Source organism: Bos grunniens, chromosome 29 (assembly GCF_055505025.1).
Source record: "Bos grunniens cultivar Pamir isolate PY7600 chromosome 29, Bosgru_T2T1.0, whole genome shotgun sequence".
Classification (NCBI taxonomy): domain Eukaryota; kingdom Metazoa; phylum Chordata; class Mammalia; order Artiodactyla; family Bovidae; genus Bos; species Bos grunniens.
The window spans coordinates 12,205,964-12,229,063 of record NC_141193.1 but is presented as its reverse complement, the minus strand read 5'-3'; the positions used below and the strand labels follow the sequence as shown (position 1 = coordinate 12,229,063).

General features: G+C 44.5%; 1 pseudogene; it reads right to left on the bottom strand.

Annotated features, from left to right (window-relative positions):
- The window catches only part of LOC147342109 (pregnancy-associated glycoprotein 1-like), a 38,582-nt pseudogene extending 19,368 nt beyond the window's left edge, over nucleotides 1-19,214 (bottom strand).
- Between the last annotated feature and the right edge of the window lie 3,886 nt (nucleotides 19,215-23,100).

Sequence of the window (23,100 nt, the reverse complement as noted above, 5' to 3'; positions counted from 1 at the left end):
GAAGCAGAGTTAGGTGTTTTTCTGCAATTCTCTTGCTTTTTCTATGATCCAGCAGATGCTGGCAGTTTGATCTCTGGTTCCTCTGTGTTTTGTCAATCCAGATTGAACTTATGGAATTTCGCAGTTCCTGTACTGTTTAAGACTTGCTTCGAGAAGTTACTTTGGTAGCATGTGAGATGAGTGCAACTGTGTGGGAGATGAACATTCTTTGAAATTGCCTTGCTTTTGGATTGGAATGAATATGACCTTTCCAGTCCTGTGGCCACTGCTGAGTCTTCCAAATTTGCTAACATACTGAGTGCAGCAGTTGAACAGCATCATCTTTTAAGATTTGAAATAGCTCAACTGCAATTCCATCACCTCCACTCGCTTTGCTCCTAGTGATACTTCTGAAGGCCCACTTGATGTGCATCTCAGGATGTCTAGCTCTAGGTGAGTGATCACACCATTGTGGTTATCTGGGTCATTAATATCTATTTTGTACAGTTCTATGTATTCTTTCAACCTCTTCTTAATGTCTTCTGATTCTATTAGGTCCATATAATTTCTGTCCTTTATTATGCCCACCTTTGCATGAAATGTTCCCTCCCTATCTCTAGTTTTCTTGAAGAGATCTCTGGTCTTTCCCATTCTGTTGTTTTCTTCTATTTCTTTGCGCTGATAACTTAGGCAGGCTTTTTTTTTTCTTAATCTCTCCTTGCTATTCTTTGGAACTCTGCCTTCAGATGGGTATGTCTTTCTTTTCTCCTTTGCCTCCTGCTTCTCTTCTTATGTAAATTATTTGTAAGGCCTTCTCAGACAAGCTTTTTGCATTTCTTTTTCTTAGGGATGATATTGAAATGGTATGTACAGTTCAAAAAAACGAAGACCATGGCATCCCATTCCATTACTTCATGGCAAATACATGGGGAAACAATGAAAACAGTGACAAGCTTTATTTTCCTGGGCTCCAAAATCACTGGAAATAGTGACTGCAGCTGTGAAAAAAGAGACACTGATCCTTGGAAGATAAAGCTATGAAAAACCTAGACAGCATACTAAAAAGTAGAGACATTGATTTACCAGCAAAGGTTTGTATAGTCAAAGCTATGGTTTTGCCAGAAGTTGTGATGGGTGTGAGAGTTGGACCATAAAGAAAGCTGAGCACCAAAGAATTGATGCTTTTGAATTGTGGTGTTGGACAAGACTCTTGAGAGTCCCTCGGACTGCAGGGAGATCCAACCAGTCCACCCTAAAGGAAATAAGTCCTGAATATTCATTGGAAGGAACGATGCTGAAGCTCAACCTCCAATACTTTGGCCACCTGATGGGAAGAACTGACTTATTAGAAAAGTCCCCGATGCTGGGAAAGATTAAAGGCAGGAGGTAAAGGGGAAGACAGAAGATGAAATTGTTGGGTGACATCACCAATTTGATGAACATGAGTTTGAGCAAGCTCCAGAAGTTGGTGATGGACAGGGAAGCCTGGTGTGCTGCACCCCATGATATAGCAAGAAGTTAGCATGATATAGCAAGTCCTCTGAACTGACGTACAGAGGACAATCAGGGAGCAGGCAGAAGTCTTTGGGTAAAGAGGAAGGAACAGCTCCTGGATAGCTGACAATGATAGGTTGGTAGGCCTTTTCAAGCAAGAGAAGCTGTAGGGAAACAATTCTATGCCAGGTGGAGAGAATGGTAAGAGAAAGGCAGGGCGGCAGTTCTGGGATTTCCCAGGGGACAATATCCTTGTTCTATGAAACCTTATCAATGCTCAATATTGTTAGGTGATTGGAAACATGAGTTTTGTTTTGGAAGTGGTAGAGCAATATTTAATGCAAAGACTGATGCTGAAGATGAAGCTCCAACATTTAGGGCACCTGATGTGAAGAGCCAGCTCATTGGAAGAGACCCTGATGCTGGGAAAGATTGTTGGCAGAAGGAGAGGTGTCAAAAGGATGAGATGATGAGATGGCATCACCAACTCAATGGACATGTTTGAGGAAACTCCGCAAAATAGTGAAAGACGAGATAGCCTGTTTTGCTGCCATACATGTAATCACAAAGTGTCAGACATGACTTAGCAACTGAACAATACCAGTGAGGGCACAGGATCCAGTGAAGCCTCTGGCCCTGGTGGGAGTAGAGAAAGATTTAGATCAAAGGGGAAGCTTCCCATCCTCTGGTACAAGTCCTTGAATCTAAGGCAAGGAGCACAAAATTTTGAATGTGTTACCAAACACTGTTTTCTAAAAAAGACAAAAGCTGTTTTTCTGCATAAGTGAGAGCTTTGACTGAGTTTTTTCTCTAGATTTTACTGACGGATGTGGAAGGGATCTGGAGTGGGCTAAGTCTGCAAAACCCAGGTGAGGGCCAGCCTCGTGGTAGACATGCTGCACTAGGTGAAAAACGAGTCCAGAGGAAAAGTGTCCCATCTAGAGTGTACATGCCAATGTAAGAGATTGTCATGGCAGATCACTTCAATATTGTTTTGAGTTAAGCGAGAAATGCATGATGGGTGGTGCCGGGGTCCAGCCCCGGCTGATCCAGGGTATTCGAAGCGGGGATGGCGTCGGCGACTATTTAAATATTCATCAAAGATATAAAGAGTAATAGAATGAGGATAGCTCAGTAGGAAAATTCAGTGGAGAAAAGAGGCTGAGTAGCTTGGTTTATGCGGGAGACCAATAAAACTTCAAGAAAAGAAGCTTGCACCACTTACATAGGCTGCAAGCGTCCTTCCGTTCTCCCGAAGGAAAGGAGACACTGAGGCCTCCCTGGTCAGATCTTAGAAGCCCAGGCATAATTAGTAAGCATGGTGGGTTCCGCACTCCAGATGGAGACAGCCAGAGTGAGAGAGAGAGCGACATGGGGAGACCAGTATTTCGAGAAACTGATCTCAATTCTTTATTTTCCAGAGTCTGTTTTTATACACTGAGATGTTATACAAAAGTCACGCGGGGACAGCAGTCCTGACTTTTATTAAAGTCAGGTGGTTCACACAAATGTATACAGAGGTCTTAGGGGTGTTACATCATCTTCTGGCCAGGGGGGCCTGCTGATGATTTATGACCCTCTCCTTGTGACAGTGGTCAGTCAACACTTATTTCTCCAAGGGTGATTATTCTTAAAACAGACATCACTCAAATAAAGTTACATTCCTATAGGGTGAGGGTGTAGTGGGTTTTAGTTAAGGAAAGAATTTACTTGGCCTAAGGTCTAACGTGATTTATATCAAAGGTTAATACTTATTTCTTCTATATAGTCATTAATGTGTATAAGGGCAGGGGATGTAGAGACTTAGCAGTAAACATTGGCTCAACAAATGAAAAACCCTTCACCAATACAATTTCTAATCAGCCCACTATACTTATACTAATAATTTTCTAACTTCTCTAAATAACCTGTTTTCAGAAGGTTTAAAGCATCTCATGCCTCTCATGGTTGGGAGGCTGTGAGCAATCACATGTGGCTGGACAAGCCTGTCAGGTAGGCTAGAGAACCTTCAGAGGAGTTTGTAGGTTAAAACACTCTTATCACGCCCAGGAGTTTTTATTAAATGGAGCTCTAAGTTAACTCCTTCTCCGAAAGAGGTGGTGGGGGACAGTCCCCCGTAAAGTCAGAGGTGTAGATGAGCACAAAGTAGTAAAGTAGGCAGGCTCTACTTTATGGGGGTAGATGCTCGAGGATTTCCAGGGGGACTCCTGAGGCTCGATCCCGCCTTTGCGTATGTCCTTCCTCATGACCTTTGTCACGGGCGGAGTGCCTCATGCCGGCCCCCAACAGGGTGGTTTGCTTTAGTCAATTCCTGTTTGTAGTTAGATGACTAAATGTCTGGTTCCTTCAATGCATGGTTAGAATCATGCTTGGGAAAGCAAACTAGATCAGGTCCACACATATTTCCTCATTAAACAGTGGGCATAGGCAGGTTTCTAAGGCCACTGTAGGTATTTTAACCACGAGGGGCCATATGGGGACAGTTAAATTTAACAGGCTGAGATTGGACTGTGCAAGTTGCCATAGTTGTTGCTATGACAAGAAGCCAAAACAGCTACTTGTTGCTACACTGGAGATGTGGGAAACCGAAAAGAGACCAAACGCCTTACAACTCTCCTTGCAGTTGATTTCAGTCTAGAAGTAGTTAGCAAGGAAAGGCTGACTGGTAAGGCTGAGGGAGGGAGGAATCTGAGACAGTAATCATTAGCTGTTGTGGGACCCCAGAAAACAGAAACATCAACTCAGTTCTGTGTTATGGCTCAGAAATAGATGTCATTTGGCTTGAATCAGTATTTAACCTTGGGGATGGCAGGCATAACCTCTAAACAGAAATTTTCCTTCTCCCCAGGTGGCAAAATAATTCACATTTGTTCCAAACTCAGGAACCAGAAAGTCCTCTAAGGGCCGCCTGCTCCTTGCAGGCACATATGCAATCTAAAAGGTTAAAGTATCATCACGGTGCCCATTTTCCAGAGGAGAAAACAGAGGTTAAGGGACTTGATCAAGGTCACACAGCTATGTATGTGAAACGCCAGAACAAACCTAGGGTCAGTTCAATTAAGTTGCTCAGTCATGTCCGACATTTGCAACCCCATGAATCACAGCATGCCAGGCCTCCTGGTCCGTCACCAACTCCCGGAGTTCACTCAAACTCATTTCCATCGAGTCGGTGATGCCATCCAGCCATCTCATCCTCTGTCATCTCCTTATCCTCCTGCCCCCAATCCCTCCCAGCATCAGGGTCATTTCCAGTGAGTCAACTCTTCGCATGAGGTGGCCAAAGTATTGGAGTTTCAGCTTCAGCATCAGTCCTTCCAGTGAACACCCAGGGCTGATCTCCTTTAGGATGGACTGGTTGGATCACCTTGCAGTGCAAGGGACTCTCAAGAGTCTTCTCCAACACCATAGTTCAAAAGCATCAATTCTTTGGCGCTCACCTTTCTTCACAGTCCAACTCTCACATCCATACATGATCCGTGGATAAACCATAGCCTTGACTAGATGGACCTTTGTTGGCAAAGTAATATCTCTGCTTTTCAATATGCTATCTAGGTTGGTCATAACTTGCCTTCCAAGGAGTTAGCGTCTTGTAATTTCATGGTTGCAGTCACCATCGGCAGTGATTTTGGAGCCCCCTAAATAAAGTTTGACACTGTTTCCCCTGTTTCCCCATCTATTTCCCATGAGTGATGGGACCAGATGACATGGTCTTAGTTTTCTTAAAGTTGATCATTGAGCCAACATTTTCACTCTCCTCTTTCACTTTCATCAAGGGGCTTTTTAGGTCCTCTTCAGATTCTGCCATAAGGGTGGTGTCATCTGTATATCTGAGGTTATTGATATTTCTCCTGGCAATCTTGATTACAGCTTGTGCTTCTTCTAGCCCAGCGTTTCTCATGATGTTCTCTGCATATAAATTAAATAAGCAGGGTGACAATATACACCCTTGACATACTCCTTTTCCTATTGTAACCAGTTTGTTGTTCCTTGTCCAGTTCTAACAGTTGCTTCCTGACCTGCATACAGGTTTCTTAAGAGGCAGGTCAGGTGGTCTGGTATTCCCATCTCTTTCAGAAATTTCCACAGTTTATTGTGATCCACACAGTCAAAGACTTTGGCACAGTCAATAAAGCAGAAATATATGTTTTGCTGGAACTCTCGTGCTTTTTCCATGATCCAGCAGATGTTGGCACTTTGATCTCTGGTTCCCCTGCCTTTTCTTAAATCAGCATGAACATCTGGAAGTTCATAGTTCACATATTGCTGAAGTTTGGCTTGGAGAATTTTGAGCATTACTTTACTAGCATGTGAGACGAGTGCGATTGTGCAGTAGTTTGAGCATTCTTTGGCATTGCCTTTCTTTGGGATTGGAATGAAAACTGACCTTTTCCAGTCCTGTGGCCACTGCTGAGTTTCCAAATTTGCTGGCATATTGAGTGCAGCACTTTCACAGCATCATCTTTCAGGATTTGAAATAGCTCAACTGGAATTCCATCACTTCCATTAGCTTTGTTCATAGTGATGCTTTCTAAGGCCTACTTGACTTCACATTCCACGATGTCTGGCTCTAGGTCAGTGATCACACCATCGTGTTTATCTGGGTCATGAAGCTGTTTTTTGGTACAGTTCTTCTATGTATTCTTGCCACCTCTTCTTAATATCTTCTGCTTCTGTTAGGTCTATACAATTTCTGTCCTTTATCAAGCCCAGTATTGCATGAAATGTTCCCTTCGTATCTCTGATTTTCTTGAAGAGATCTCTAGTCTTTCCCATTCTGTTGTTTTCCTCTATTATTTGCATTGATCGCTGAGGAAGGCTTTCTTATCTCTTCTTGCTATTCTGTGGAACTCTGCATTCAGATGCTTATATCTTTCCTTTTCTCCTTTGCTTTTCACTTCTCTTCTTTTCACAGCTATTTGTAAGGTCTTCTTAGACAGTCATTTTGCTTTTTTTGCATTTCTTTTCCATGGAGATGGTCTTGATCCCTGTCTCCTGTACAATGTCATGAACCTCTGTCAATAGTTCATCAGGCAATCCGTCTATCAGATCCAGTCCCTTAAATCTATTTCTCACTTCCACTGTATTGTCCTCAAACTGTCTTTTTTGTTCCATACCTACACGGAGTGGTGGGTGGTAATCTGGCACTATAATCTGCACTTGCTTAGGCAGAAGCACGCAATATTCAGGCTTCAATTGTAGAAAGTAAGGAAAACCACTAGACCATTAAGCTATGATGTAAATCAAATGCCTTATGATTATGCAGTGGAGATTAAAAATAGATTCAAGTGATTAGGTCTGGTAGCCTGAAGAATTATGAGTGGAGGTTTGTAACATGTATGGGAGTTGGTGACCAAAACCATCACCAAGAAAAACAAATGTGAAAAGGTAAAGTGGTTGCCTGAGGAGGCCTTGAAAACAGCTAAGTATAGAAGAGAAGTGAACAGCAAACAAGAAAGGGAAAGATATACCCAATGAAATGCAGACTTCCAGAGAATAGCAAGGAGAGATAATAGAGTCTTCATAAATGAAAAGTGCAAGAATTAGAGGAAAACAATAAATTGTAAAGAGTATAAATCTCTTCAGGAAAATTGGAGATACCATAGGAATATTTCATCCAAAGATGGGCACAATAAAGGAAAGAAAAGTCCAAGACCTAACAGAAGCAGATGAGATTAATAACAGGTAGCAAGAATGCACAGAAAAACTATACAAAAATGGTCATAATGACCCAGATAGAGATGATGTTTGGGTCACTTATGTAAAGCCAGATATACTAGAGCATGAAGTCAAGTGGGCCTTAGGAAACATCACTAAAAGCAAAGCTAGTGGAGGTGATGGAATTCCAGCTGAGCTGTTTAAAATATCCTAAAGAATGAGGCTGTAAAAGTGCTGCATTCAATATGTCAGCAAATTTGGAAAACTCAGCAGTGGCCACAGTGCTGGAAAAGGTCAGTTTTCATTCCAATTCAAAAAAGAGGCAATTGCAAAGAATGTTCAACTTATGCAATTGCACTAATCTCACTTGCTAGCAAGATAATGCTCAAAATCCTTCAAGCTAAGCTTCACAGTACATGAAATGAGAACTTCCAGATGTACAACTGGTTTGAGGAACCAGAGATCAAATTGCCAAAATCCTTTGAACCATAGAGAAAAAGAAAGGGGATTCCAGAAAAACATCTTCATCTGCTTCACTAACTGTGCTAAAGCCTTTCACTGTGTGGACCACAGCAAACTGAGGAAAATTTTTAAGAGAATGGGAGTAGCAGATAACCTTACCTATCTCCTGAAAGTCTGTATGTAGGTCAAAAATTGGCAGTTAGAATCAGACACAGAACAACTACAAGATTTAAAATTGGGAAAGGAGCATGACACAGTATACATTGTCACTCTGCTTATTGAACTTTTATGTAGGAAAGATCATTCGATATGCTGGACTGCATAAATCCCAAGATGGAATCAAAACTGCTGGGAGAAATATCAACATCCACAGATATGAAGATGACACCACCATAATAGCAGAAAGCAAACAACTAAAGACCAATTGATAAGGTGAGGAGATGAAAAAAGCTTGCTTAAAACTCAACATTCAAAAAACTATTCACAAAAAAATACTCAACATTCATGGCATCCAGTCCCATCACTTCATGGCATATAGATGAGGGGGAAGTGGAAACAGTGGCAGATTTTATTTTCTTGGACCCCAAAATCACTATGGACCTTGACTGCAGCCACAAAATTAAAAGACACTTGCTCCTTGGAAGGAAGAAAGGCTATGAAAAACCTGGACAGTGTATTAAAAAGCAGAGACTCGTTTTGCTACAGAGGTCTGTAGTGTCATAGCTATGGTTTTCCAGGAATCATGTACAGATGTGAGATCTGGACCATACGAAAGGGTGAATGCCAAAGAATTGAGCTTTTTAACTGTTATGCTTGAGAAGATTCTTGAGAGTCCCTTATACAACAAGGAGATCAAACCAGTCAATCTGAAAGGAAATCAACCTCTGACCCATGCTGTCTTAGCTGAGGCATCTACTGAGGGGTCCAGGTGGAAAGAACGGATGCTCCCACTGCAAAAGTGCCTAACCAGGGCAGCTCCAAGCAAATACTTTGTAGCTCCACCCCTGGAGGAAGCTCAGAAAGGCTGAAGGCTCTGTGTACCCAGGGTCCCCCGATACATGCATTGCATTCTCCCCAGCAGCATTGGAGGCCAAGCAAGGGGCATTCTGGGCCCTGGAGGAGAGAGATGGCTTAGGGATCCACTGGGGCCACCATTTACCAAGTAGGACTGGAAAGGACAGAGCAGGCTTATGTGGCAGAGAGCTGATGACTGGGGTGTGGGAACAAGAGGGAACCAGCTCTGCATGAAGGACTTCACCCAAAATCCCCTGGAGGAGAAGTCCAGTGATAAGATCATCTGAGATGGAATGAAAAGAGTCTATTTCATTACCCCTTATAATTCCTCTGAATGAGAAGGTGGTTGAGTTGGTGGGTCATCACAAACTCTTCCATGGCCTAGACCATCCCCCAGTCGCTATCCTTGGGGCTGTCTCTCCAGCTTCAGTCATGTAGTTCTGGAGGAATTTGACAATCATGTGTGCTGCTGTGTCATGGCCAGTGACCATGTAAAGCCAATCATAGGACCCCATGGCCCTGCCAGGATGGCTGATCTCGGGCTGTACATGTGAACTGAGATGGGTCATTCAGGGAACACCCTTGAACTCTAATGGCTCCAAGCTTCTTTCCTTACTAGGGGATGCCTTCAGGATATACAAACCTAGGGCAGGTAGCTTGGAGGCCATCACTAGGTGTAGAAGCCTAAAGGAAGAAAGTTGTCAGGCTAAGACCATCAAAGAAGAGGGAAGGGAAAAACTGAGGGTAAGATAGAGAGAACTGATAACTTCTGATTTCTTGGGTCCAGTTACTGAGATCTTTTTATTTGCTCTGAGTCTTGTGTCCTGGGTTCCAAGAATCATTTCAATGAGTCTTCCTTTTCCTTTAAGCCAGTTGGAATAGGACTCCTCTCAATTTTTACAGACTTGGTTCTAGATACTGCACTCCCAGACACAAACAGAGGCAACCATTTGTTTCAGCACCATTAAGAGTGAAACACTTTATTCTTTACTGAGAATAAGGTGTGCAGACCACCAAACACAGTTCACCATCATCCTGGGCAGAAGTGCCCAAAGTGTAAGTGAGTGTGTGTCTTGAGCAGCCTTACTGATTCCTCAACCACTCCAAGAATGTACACTGCCTGTGCCAGGCCAATCCTATCATTTCCTCAATCAAAGACCGAGAAATACAGCCTCAGGAAGACGTCACCCAGGATCCAGGTCTCTGTAGATGGACTCACAGTGTTCTCTAGAAAGGCAGTATAGCAGTGGCCTCTAGAATCCTGGGGGAGCCAGAGACACACACCAGTCAGCATGAGACCTTACCGGAGACTCCCCGCAATATCCAGACCAAGCACAATTCTTTGTTTTATTTCCCTCTTTTGGTAAGTATCAAGGGGTTTTCACAGCATCTGGGGATATGAGAGTTCATCCAAAACCAAAGAGGTCCAAGACATGAGGTTGCCATGAGGAAGGGTGTGGGGGAGGGGAGGAGTGGTAGTTGGGAAACAGAGGAATGAAAAACAACAAAGTCCTTCTGTAGAGCATAAGAAACTATATTCAGTATTCAGCAATAAGTCCCATGAAAAAGAATAAGAAAATATATATATTTTTATGTGTATAACTGAGTCACACTGCTGTGCAGCAGAATGTAATGCAACACTGAAGATTAGCCACACTTCAATATAATTTTTTCAAAAAGAACAATTGTGTCCATAGCTCTCCTCACTCCCTGTTTCTTTCCTTCTGACTCCTGCTCCTTGTTTTCTCTGCAGAGAATGCTAGTTCTCCTCCTGCGTCCCCACAATCTGTACTTTATTTTTAAAAAAACTTTATTTTGTATTGGAGTATAGCTGGTTACTTTGCCAACAAAGGTCCATCTAGTCAAGGCTATGATTTTTCCAGTGGTCACGTATGGATGTGAGAGTTGGACTGTGAATAAAGCTGAGCACCGAAGAGTTGATGCCTTTGAAATGTGGTGTTGGAGAGAGTGTTGAGAGTCCTTTGGAATACAAGGAGATCCAACCAGTCCGTACTGAAGATCAGCCCTGGGATTTCTTTGGAGGGAATGATGCTGAAGCTGAAACTCCAGTACTTTGGCCACCTCATGCAAAGAGTTGAGTCACTGGAAAAGACTCTGATGTTGGGAGGGATTGGAGGCAGGAGGAGAGGGGGACAACAGAGGATGAGATGGCTGGATGGCATCCCTGACTCGATGAACATGAGTCTGAGTAAACTCCGGGAGTTGAAGATGGACAGGGAGGCCTGGTGTGCTGTGATTCATGGGGTTGCAAAGAGTCGGACATGACTGAGCGACTGAACTGGAATGATAGCTGGTTAACAATATTCTGAGTTTCAGGTGGACAGTAAAGGGACTCAACCGTATGTATCCGGGTGTCCTGGTCTCGAAGACACCCGTCCCATCCAGGCTGTCATATAACTGAGTGGAGTTCCCTGTGCTACACAGCAACTCGTTGTTGGTTATCCATCTTAAATAGAGCAGTGCCCACAACACTGTCTTTAAGATTTAACTCAGGAACTCTGAGAAACCTCCTTCAGCCCACACTCACCCTCTTTGGCCACTCCAGGATTGGTTGGGTAACGTACTCTGGCTCCCCAACCCCACTGGTCAGTCTGTAGCCCTCATCACCCCAAGTAAGTCCCCAGTGCCCCAGTGCAGACCATCTTGAGATGCCATTTGCATGGAATCCAGTGCAGTTTTGCCTAGAACCAAGCAACCCTCCATATGGCTCAATGAGTTTCTGGTTTTAGAATTCCTGAAATTCTCTGCCTTCCTCAAAGCTCTCTTTGACCCCATCAGCCTGCTCTGAACTCCCACTGGGAGCTGACATGAAGCCTCCACACAGTGCCATGGCTGAGCAGTCACAGTGCACACTTTATTCACGTTAGCATCCAACGTCACCACAGAGGGGTCGGGTACCCCAACTCACAAAAGAGGCACCTGGCCGGAGCAAGGGGCGATGCAACCAAGAACTAGGCTGACCATGTAATTTATCATCCAAACAAGGAAAACTTTGAGAAGGGAAGGGAGCCTGTTAACTTATGCTGGGACATCACACTGGGACTGTCCCCAGCCATTCTCCTTGTAACATGGCCTATTTCAGGGACTGCAAGTGCTAAATTTCATGTTCATGCATCTCTGAGTTCAGATTGAATTGAAGCTCTTTGTGGACTGAGGACCTTAGTGTTCCCCTCTCCCTGACTCCCACCATGACATATGGTGTGGCCTCTCCACATTTATTTCAGAAAGATCAGTGTCCCACACGGCCCTTTGCTCTCAACTGGTTGGTTTTGTGGGAGTCACTGGCACAGCTACAGGGCTCAGCAGCACCTGCAATGGTTTGACATGGCCTCCAGAGGGCGCCCTCCTCCCAGCTGCTGCTGCCCAAGGGTTCCTGCAAGCTCCAGTTTGAGAACCAACCCTCAGTATTGTCCCCTCACCTTGATGATGTAGGCTCGACCTGGCACTGGGTAGTTGATGCCATTGATGGTGAAGATAATAGAGGGCAGTGTATTGACTGCAGAACATGAAACATAGTGCTGTTAGAGAGAGAGGGTGAGAGGTTGGCCCTGGTGATTCTTGTTATGTGTGGAGACTAGGAGTGACCCTGGAGCATGACCCTTCACCTTGGAACCTGGTGGCATGGGCCCGATGAGCTGCATGTTATCGACCAGTGTTCTTGGGCCTTCGATGAATGCTGCCCCGGTGTCAACAAAGGCCTTGCAGCCTCCAGAACAAGCAATAACCTTTCTTTCAAAGGAGATGCTGAGAGACAAAGGAAGAAAGTGGGCATCAAGGTCACTCTGAGCCTCCCCAGAGTTGTCCCCTTCCCAACTGTTTCCTAAACAGCCCTTCGTCTCTCACCCTCTTTTCCTTTGCTCTCGACATAGCACCTTTCTTGACATCCTCGAATGCAGTACTTGAATGCACAAGGATCTTTTGTACCTTGACACAAGCTGGTCTTCCTTCCTAGAAGATTCCACTGCACTTTGACTAGCAAATTTCTTCTCATCTTCCAGAATCCAGCTTAATTGTATTGTTTTCAGGAAGTCTTTTCCCCAGTGTTTATCAGTCTCCTGTCTTAGTCACTCTCTGTAGACCCTTCCTCATGTCTGCTGCTGCTAACTCACTTCAATCATGTCCGACTCTGTGTGACCTCATAGAGGGCAGCCCACCAGGCTCCGCTGTCCCTGGGATCGTCCAGGCAAGAGTACTAGAGTGAGTTGCCATTGCCTTCTCCTCCTCATGTCTGCTGCTGCTAAGTCTGCTGCATGTCTAGCATGTACCAAAGTCACAATTCACTTTGTGGGCAAGTCACTTCATGTACATCTGCCTTCTTAGATGTGAAGGCGAGTTTTATTCTCCTTGCCTCCCTAAAGTGCCTGGCACACAGTGGATGTCCAAAGCTTGTCTGTCCAATGAGTGAATGAAGACTGAGAAAACAATAAGAAACCTTCAGAGAGCTGTATCTGGTGGGGAACAAATAACAGGTCACACACAGAGTGAAGATGCAGATTCACAGGGGCAGCAGATTCTCATAGTAGGGAGAGAGAGGGGCTTCTCTGGTTGAGGGTGTCTCCCAGCACTACTCCTACAACCAGCTCAGACCCTGAGACCCTGGCCAGGAAATACATGATGAGGCCACAGAAACTCCAAAGGACAGGTCAACTTTTGTCTGTGGGTATCACACAGAATCCTATCAATTATGCCTCTTGTCCTCAGGTCACTCCTGGATCCCACCTTCCTGATTCTCTGTAATAGCCCCTGTCCCACTGTGTGCCCAAGAACTTGGTGTGTCTTTTTTATTAGTTGCTTTCACATCTTAAGACTGCAGCCAACCTCTCTCCACTGCTGGGTAGCTGCTGCCTAAGTGGACCAGTTTTCCCCATTTTCTCGGGACTGTCTCTGATTCCTAATTGAAATTTATCTGTACTGAGAACTTCCTATGTCCTAGGTAGCCCTGGACAGTTGGTCATCTTACCATAACTCTGTTCAGGCTGGAGATATTTTCCCTGGTCCTCTGTCACCACATGGTAAAATCCTCTAACCATGCTCCCCACCTCAAAGGGAAGTGGGTACAGCCCTCTCCCAGGTACACAGACCTCTCTGGTGCCTTTTAGGACCATGATCAGAGCCATGCTCAGATGGCCTGGGGATTATGAACCCATGGGTTGTTTGTATATCTATGTGCTTGTGTGTTTGTCTGTATGTGTGTTTGTATGTGTCTCTGTGTGTGCTTGTGCATCTCTGACTAGCTATGCATGTTTATATGTGTCTCTGTGTAGGTTTATACATGTCTGCTTGTGTGTTTCCATGTGTCTGTGTGTCTGTCTGTGTCATTGTGGGTAGTGTATATGTCTGTGTGACTGTGTGTCTGAGAATACATTTGTGTGTGTCTCTCTGTGTCCATGTACAGTAGTGGGAGCATCACTTGGGCTGACCCTCAGAGGAAGAGGCTTACCAGTCCATGTGTACACTCCGGTCACCCGCTTGGATCAATGGTACCCAGTTGAGCTCTCCCTTGTAGTAGCAGTGGTCCATCCCACCAAACATCACCACACTGCCCTCCTGCTCATCTCTGTAGAGAGAAGTGAGGAGCGATCCTTGGAGGACAGTAACAATAGCACTGTCTGACAGCTGTGCTTGTCCACCCATCAAGGCCCTAATAAGGTCCCCATGTACAGATGCAGAAATTGAGTCTAGGAGAGATTGAGATCGAGACTGAAGTCTGTTACTGACTAATGAGTGGCACAGAGGAGGTTAGAAGCTGAATCACTTGGCTGGGCTCCACCCACTATGTCTTCTGAAGACGCCCTGGATCTCCAGCAACCTGAGTGCTCAGACACCCTCAGAGGACAGGGTGCTAAAGTGTTTTGGCTTCCCCCTTGTCATTTTTTAAGGAAAATCAAGGCCTGGGAATTCTAAGGGTGTGGGTTCAGGTCACCCAGCATTGGCTCCAATGGCCTGTGACCTCTACTGTCAAAAGGGCCCCAAACACAGAAGGGACCCCACCTCTGCTCTCCCTGTCTTGAAGTGCCTAATATTTCTTGAGCAAGGGGTCCCACACTTTTGTGTCCCACACTTTCATTTCTCACTGGCTCCTACAAATTGGGTAGCTGGTCCTGGGCTCCCAGTGAAATACTAATGAGAAAGGAAAGATATCCACCATCCTTCTCCTTCCTTCCTGATCAAATTCATAAGCATAACCTAATGCCTTTTACTTAAACTTGTTTCCTGTTGCCTTCCATTAGCCTTTCTCCTCACTCACCGCCGCGCCCCACCCCCCCCGCCCCCCGCCCAGACCAAGTTACTGATCTTGAGCCCAGGAGTAGGCTTGTGTTCCAATAAACTTTTATTTATAAAAGCCAGGGGTGAAGCCAGGTAGGGTCCTGGGTCCATAGTTATCCTGGGTTAGGTTATCACTCAGGATACTTCTTTATCAAGTGTTCTATAATTTCCATGCACCTGAAAGCATCTTACAGCTAATTTGGAGAAAGGGATTGTCCATCTCAGACTTACTTGCTCAAGTAGAAGGCAAAAACAGGCTCAGAAATGGCACCTTGATTCTTCAGGTTGTCAAATATGGGGATGGCTCCAGAGAAGGATATGTTGGGGTAGTTCAAGCCCAAGACACCATCAAAACATATATCCTCAACCCGTATTCCACCATGCTTAGACCGAATGGCTGGTCAGTGCTTACAAGGTCCCCAGTCTGTGGGAAAAAAAGAGTGTTCCCACTTACATGATACATGATACATGATACATGAAGTGGGGCTAGGACTGGCCTGAGATGCATTGCCATTAGATCCTCAGAGAAGAATTGAGGCTGGGCTCTGTCTGTGGTGGCCCAAAGATGGTTAGACCAAGTTGGGAGGGTAATTGGGGTTCCATTTGAGAGAGGCTGTGAATTTTATAACATCTGCCCCTCTGAATAATACCACCTGACTGAGTCAAATTGGTCTCGTGGCTTCTGTACAAGTGGGGCAACTAAGAGTTAGGCCAGGTCCCAGTGGTGCCACCTTATGGACAAAACAATTGAGAGCAAGATACTCTTCTGTTTGGCATCACTGTGACCTAATGACAGGAATGGACTGCATTCTCTGTAATGTACGGTATATTCTGTGTCTGTCCAGGAAGACAGAAGCCGAAAACACAATCTTGCTTGCAGGGTTCTATGAAATTACTGCCTGGGGAAATCACTTTTGGGGATATGTGTATATTTCTGTGAGTGTGTATGAGAGAGAAAGTGAGAGAGTGGAACTACTCAAATAATTTGGAGGAGGCAGGCCATAGGTTAATTAGACTCTCAAGGGTCCTCTAGAGTGAGAACTCATTTATCAGGCCCCTTGACTTCTCAGGCCTCCAGTTTCCCACTATGGATACCTGAAGCCCTTGACTTCCCCCAGGGTCCTCAGATCAGTTTTATCCTGTCCCCAACCACCCCACAGCAACTTCAGTCTGATAAGCCAGCCTAATTCCACCTTTTACCACATGTGTGCCCTCAGCAAGGCTCTTGCTGTCTGCACTGTTTCCTCATATGTCTCATGAGCTAACCAGAGTAACTTCTGTGTGGGGTTGATGCAGGATTAAACCAGTTATCACCTGAAAGTGCCTGGAACAGTCCGTGAATATAAAAGTGGGTGCTTTTATCCTTTTTTCTCACTCCCAGCAAAATGAACCTTGAACTGCTCATGGGCAGAAGAGCTGCAAGTCCACACCTCAAGCCACTCTCTGGGTTACCTAATTTCTTTGCTTGTGTGTCACCATGGGCACTGCCTCCCCAGAGACATGATCCTGTGGATAAGATGGCCAATATCTATGGGAGTTAGGCTAGGAAGGGTCCTGCCAGATGGTCCTGCATCTGTTTTGCAAGTAGTGGTCACTCCCTAGCCAGTCCTGACTCAGCATATGTTACACTGTTACCCAAACTGTGTCATGAGCAACAACTTCTTTCATTCTCCCAGATCCATAGGTGATGCTGAAGGTCTATTTGGTAAGCTGGAAGGTGGAAGACTGATGATGTCTGAACCTAACATGTATAGCTGCAGAAACAAGAGATGAGTGTCATCAGGTGCCAAGGGTGGAAACAGGGTGGCAGGGCAAGTGAAGGATGGTCCGGGTACAGGGTGTCTGTACTCACAACAGGCTGGACTGGGGCAAAAGTCAGAAGGCACCCACAAGTCAGATGAGCCTGTGTCAAAGATAACCTGGAATTCCTGAGGGGGTGTTCAAATGGTGATGCTACCCAGGTAGACCAACTACAGGGAGAAAGAAGGAGTGGGTTAGTGCAGAACTGGCTACCCTCTATTCCCACACTGATGCCTCCCGCTCAGTGTCACATATCCCTTGATATCAACTTCTAACCACTGTGCAGCTCACAGACTTTGGTCACAGAGGTATCTGCATTTGATATATTTTTCCTGTGCTACATTATGCAGGATATTGACTCTATGACCAGGTGTTGAACTGGTACCTCCTGTATGGGAAGCCCAGAGGCATAACCACTGGGATTGCAGAACCACTGGACACCCAGGGAAGTCCTGATGCCTTCATTTGAGAAGTTCTGTGTCTCTTCAAACCCAGCCTTAGCACTCACGTCTCCAGGAGGTCCTTCTTGATCAACCCCAGCCACTCCCTCCAAACTCAGACCGCAATCAATCAACACCACACAGGTGATCCTTTCATTTGAAATGTATTTACTCTTTGTCTATTTCTCAGGCTGGCACGGGCACTGTTGAAGTAAAAATAAGCCCTTGGTCTAATCTAAAAACAGTAACCACAGTGATTCTTATGTCCATACACAGAATACAGGTTCAGTAACTTTTTAGCGCTGTCGTTCTTGCATCTGCGGAAACTGAATTCCTCTGCCTGGGGATTCACAATTGCTTTCCAGTTGGTTCTAACTTATGATCAGTGGTGGTTCACTCTTCATCTGTAACTGAGTGGTTCACTTAGTTCAGAAAGAACAATCGCCCTCAAACAAATGACACATCTTTGACACAGAAATGGATATTTACCTGACACCTGATAATTTCCAGGCCACAGTCACAAAGACCAACAGTTGAGGGTGAGAGTGCCTTCTTCTCTGGTTGGGGGGGTCCCTGTTTTCCAGTGTCTCTGCCTCCTCAGGAACCCTAACCCCAACATCCCACCTGGCAATTCCAGATGAGCCCCAGTGCTAAGCTAGAGCACCAGGGGGCACTGTGGAATACCATCCTCCCAAAATATTCACATCCATGCTGTTTCTCAGTGGATGAATAGTTAGATTTGAGCCATGAAAAGAGATCTGGGGCAGTCTGTAAGCATGCTCCTTCAGGAAATTGTTCAGCATGTTTTTTCCACTGAGGGTTTTTCTCATGGTCTTCACTCACCTTAGAGGTATTCTTTCACTGAGCATTTGACAAAGAAAACAAAGAAGATGCTACAATTAGCTGTCAGTGTTAAGGTATAACTGCATTGTTATGGCCTTGTGTATTTTCTAATCATATTTATGAGGCACATTATTATCAGAATTTTATGCATATACCATGGCAAAGACATAGATTTCAATACAGGTTCTGTTCTGCAGTCTTGAATAAGCCATATGACCATGTGATGTCTCAGTCTCCCCTTCGGCAAAATAGTAGAATGTAACAATACAAACCCTCCAAATAGGATACCTTGGGGATAAGTGAAGTGATGTATATACAGTGAAAGTGAAAGGGAAGTCGCTCAGTCGTGTTCCACTCTTTGCGACCACATTGACTGTAACCCACCAGGGGGATTTTCCAGGCAAGAATACTGGAGTGGATTGCCATTTCCTTCTCCAGAGGATCTTCCAGTCTCAACAATGATAGCCATTAGCATTGCTGTTGCCATCCCATTCATTCCTTCTCATAGAATCTCAAGGAAGAAGGTAGAAGGGGGACTCTTATCCTCTTTTACAAGGGAGCAATTTGAAATGCAAGAGGTTTCTGAGTTGGCTGTGGTCACACTGCTTGTCAGATATAAAACAGTGTATCTATCTCCAAGTTGACAGAGAAGAGAGAGTTGAAAGAAGAATCCAAGATATAGGGAACAAGTAAGGGAAATTCAGAGGCTTGAGAAGGAAGGAAGAGTCAAGTGAAAAATTAAAAGAAAACAACACAAAGAGAAATACACTCCACTGACTTCCAAAGAGATGGAGTGATAAACGACAGTGATACAGAGATGCAGACATAGGCATATACACACTGCAGTAGGCAGGGAAAAAAGAGGACATGTTGAATAAAATATAGAAAGTGCTATTCCACAAGACCACATCGACATCTGCATTGACTGTGCACTGAACAGTTACAAGGTGTTGCATTTTCAATAGGTCATGATATGATTGGACCCCAAGATTTGTGCAACCCAACCAAGACCTTGGGATCCACAGTTCCTATAGCAAGTTACTTATCAGAAAGTAAGAGTTGAGCTTTAAGACTCTATGGGGAAATATTCCATTCCCTTCTAGACCAGAGAGGTAGACCAATAATCAGATGAAAAAAAAAAAATCTGAGAAAGGAATATGATGCGACTTGCAGTCCCTATACTTACTTGACTATGCACTCTGAGAAGGCCACCAGCCCAAGGACCACAAGCCACTTCATGCTTCTTTCCTGGCTCCAAGTACTCAGGGACATTTGGGTTCATAGCATGTAGTGGTGACCAGGAGCCCCCAGTTATATATACTCTGACCTACCTGAGTTTTTCTCTTTAGGCCACTAAAAGATCTGAAAAAAAAACACAAAGGTCTTGATAAAATCTTTACCTTCCTCAGTGTCCTTGGTCAGTGGCCTTTGAAGCTTCTCAGAATACAGAGAATTGAACTGTAATCTCTTCCTTGAAGCTTAGCTAGAAAATCAAACTGATCTGCATGGACATCTAAGAAGACAGAGAACCTTGCCTACATGGAAAAAAAAAAAAACAACTTCTAAGAACATCATGAAAATGGATACTAGGGTCTATGCTCGACATTTGTGGTTTCATGTCATCTTCCTAGCCATTTCATGAGATATGCATTGCTGTCTTCATTGGAGAAGAGATTGCTAGGAGGATAAATTGAAAAATGGCAAAGTGAAGACTTCAGGGACAGCCCAGGGACATACAACTGGCTTAAGGTAGTGGGTCTATTGGCAGACATCAGGGTCACCTATGATGCCAGTCTGCATCAAAGATTTAGGGCAGAACAATACTTCAATTGCATGGTTTCAGTACTGGAAGAAATGTCATATGCATCCACAAGATATTTTATATCCATCCAACAACTGTATAAGGAAGAACTGTGTGCTAGGTTCTGGGTTAAAGGCTTCAAAGTCAAAGTTGATCAAGACAAAAGTAGTCTTTATCTTAAGAGATCTAGAAGTCTAGCTCTCACAAGCTCGTGGCCCCAGGAGGCAGGAGATATGATACTAGGACTAGGTGGCCATGTTGGAATCTGGGCAGCACAGGCCTTATCTCTGGGAGCAGCCTTTCCTCCACTTCACCCATGCTGGAACGCAGGCAAGTTGGTCATGTTTTCAAGAGAATCAGATGTTTGGATATTTATGTACAATATACTGATTTTTTTTTTCAATCTACTGATTTTAATGTTAGCAACTAATTTTTGTTTTTCTGGGAAAAAAAAGGGGGGTGGGGGGACGAAATCTCCACAGTGATGTGCTGGAATCAGCCTTCAGTCTCTGCAATTTTTTGTTTCTGGCCTAGAGTTGGGAGTGCAGTAGGGACAGAGAGGAATTTAATTCATGTTGGTTGACTTAAAATGAGACTGAATATATACTAAACATGCTGACTCATTAGAAAAACCTTGATGTTAGGAAAGATTAAAGGCAGGAGGACAAGCGGAAAACAGAGGATGAAATGGTTGGATAGCATCACCAAGTCGATGGACATGAGCTTGAGCAAGCTCCAGGAGTTGGTGATGGATAGGGAAGCCTGGCATGCTGCAGTCTATGGCATTGCAAAGAGACGGACACAACTGAAGGACTGGACTGAACTGAACAAATTGAGAACAAAGACTAATAAAGGTAATGGCATCAGGTTGCTGATTAGCTATCTATAACAACACATTACTTAAGTGGCTTTAAAATTCCTCTTATGACTCTACATTTAGAGTGGAATATCTTCTAAGGAAAAACAAAAATACAGCCCATCAAAAACAAAACCAAAGAAAACCAAAAGAAAAAAAGGAGGGGGGTGGTCTTAAGATGTTGGAAGAATAGGATGGGGAAACCACTTTCTTCCCCACAAATTCATCAAAAGAATATTTAAACGCTGAGTAAATTCCACATAGCAACTTCTGAATGCCGGCAGAGGACATCAGGCACCCAGAAAAGCAGCCCAGTGTCTTCGAAAGGAGGTAGCAAAAAATAAAAAAGACAAAACGGAGACAAAAGAGGCAGGGATGGAGCTCTATCCTGGGAAGGGAGTCTTAAAAAGAGAGAAGTTTCCAAACACCAGGAAACACCCTCAAGCCTTGGAAGCACAGAGAGCAGCATAACAGGGAGGAAGAAGAAATAAATAATTAAAACCCACAGATTACGAGCCCAGTGGTAACTCCCCCAGTGGAGAAGCACCACAGATGTCTGCACCCGCCACTAGCAATGGGGGGCTGAGCAGGGAGGCACAGGCTTCATTGCTTAGAGTAAGGACCGGGCCTGAATGCCTCGAGGGCAATCTGAGCAAACTAACTTGGGCTAGAAAATCAGACTCTGGGATAGCTACCATACGCAAAGCCCTAATCTAAGACATCGCCAGGCCCATGCACAGAACAAAGGACTGAACAGAACTAGCCAGCTGCAGACCATACCTCTGGTGACAGGCAGCCAGAACTGGAAGGGGGCAATCGCAGCCCTAGAGAGGCATTATCTACCAAACAGCAAGCAGGCTTCTTTGCTAACTAAAACTTCTTGGGGTTCTGGATGGTCAACATCTGCCTGAGAAGGTGTGCCGGCTGTACACCCAGAAAACCGAGTGGCAGGGACGGGGGAGGTGATAAGTCTCAGTGACAGCACTCACCAAACACCTCATCACCTGAGCTGCTCGGACCTGGGAAGGGCACAAAACGCAGGCCCAACAGAGTCTGAGCCTCTGAGGACTACCCAAGCGCCTGAACCTGAGTGGCTTAGATCTGGGAGGTACATGCAGCCCAGGGCCGGCCTCCGACGGTCCCGGCAGAACAACCACAGCCTGAGCACTGTGGGAAGGGAGGGCACATGAGCCTTGAGAGAAGGCAGGCTCAGTGTGGCTGAGACAGTGCGAGCACACGCCAGTGTTATTTGTTTGCAGCATCCCTCCCTCCCCACAGCACGACTGAACAAGTGATCCTAAAAAAGTGTCCACTACAGCCCCCCTTGTGTTAGGGTGGAAATCAGACACTGAAGAGACTAGCAAAGAGAAGAAGCTAAAACAGAGGGAACCACCTTGGAAGTGACAGGGGCAATAGATTAAAACCCTGTAGTTAGTACCAACTACATAGGAAGGGGCCTATAGATCTTGAGAAATATAAGCCCTACCAAGGAACTATCCAAAAACGAACGGACCCCACACTGCCCATTACAACACCAGAGAAAGTCCTAGATATATTTTTACTATTTTTACAATCATTCTTTTATTTTTTTAATTTTTCTAAAATTTTAAGTCCTCTATTACTCCTTTAATTTTCATTTTTATAACCTATTACTTTGCAAAAAAGACCCTATTTTTTATAGCAAACATATATATATATATATATTCATATTTATAATTCTTGTGACTTTGTCTTCTTTTTTTTTCTTCTTCTTCTTCTTTTCTTTAATATTGTATTTTTGAAAATCCAACCTCTAGTCTAGTGTTTTAATCTTTGCTTTTTGGTATTTGTTATAAATTTTGTACCTTTGAGAACCCAATCTTCAGGCCCATTTTTACATGGGAGCGAGATTACTGGCTTGACTGCTCTCTCCCCTTTTGGACTCTCCTTTTTCTCCACCAGTTCACCTCTGTCTCCTCCCTCCCCCTTCTCTTCTCTACCCAACTCTGTGAATCACCAGTGTGTTCTGGATGGTGGAGAACACATAGGGAACTGATTACTAGCTGGATCTGTCTCTCTACTTTTGATTCCCCCTTTTATCCTCCTGGCCACCTCTGTCTCCTTCCTCCATCTTCTCTTCTCTGTATAACTCCGTTAACATCTAGGAGCAGTCCAGACTGTGGAGTGCACATAAGGAAGTGATTAGTGGCTAGCTTGCACTCTCCTCTTTTGATTCCACCTCATCTCGTTTGGGTCACCTCTAAATCCATCCTCCCTCCCTCTTCTCTTCTCCATGTAACTCTGTGAACCTCTCTGGGTGTCCCTCACTGAGGAGAAACTTTTCATCTTTAACATAGATGTTTTATCAATGGTGCTGTATAGAAGGAGAAGCATTGAGACTACTGTAAAAATAAGAGTAAAAACCAGAAGCAGGAGGCTTAAGTACAAATACTGAAAACACCAGAGAATTCCTGACTCCAGGGAACACT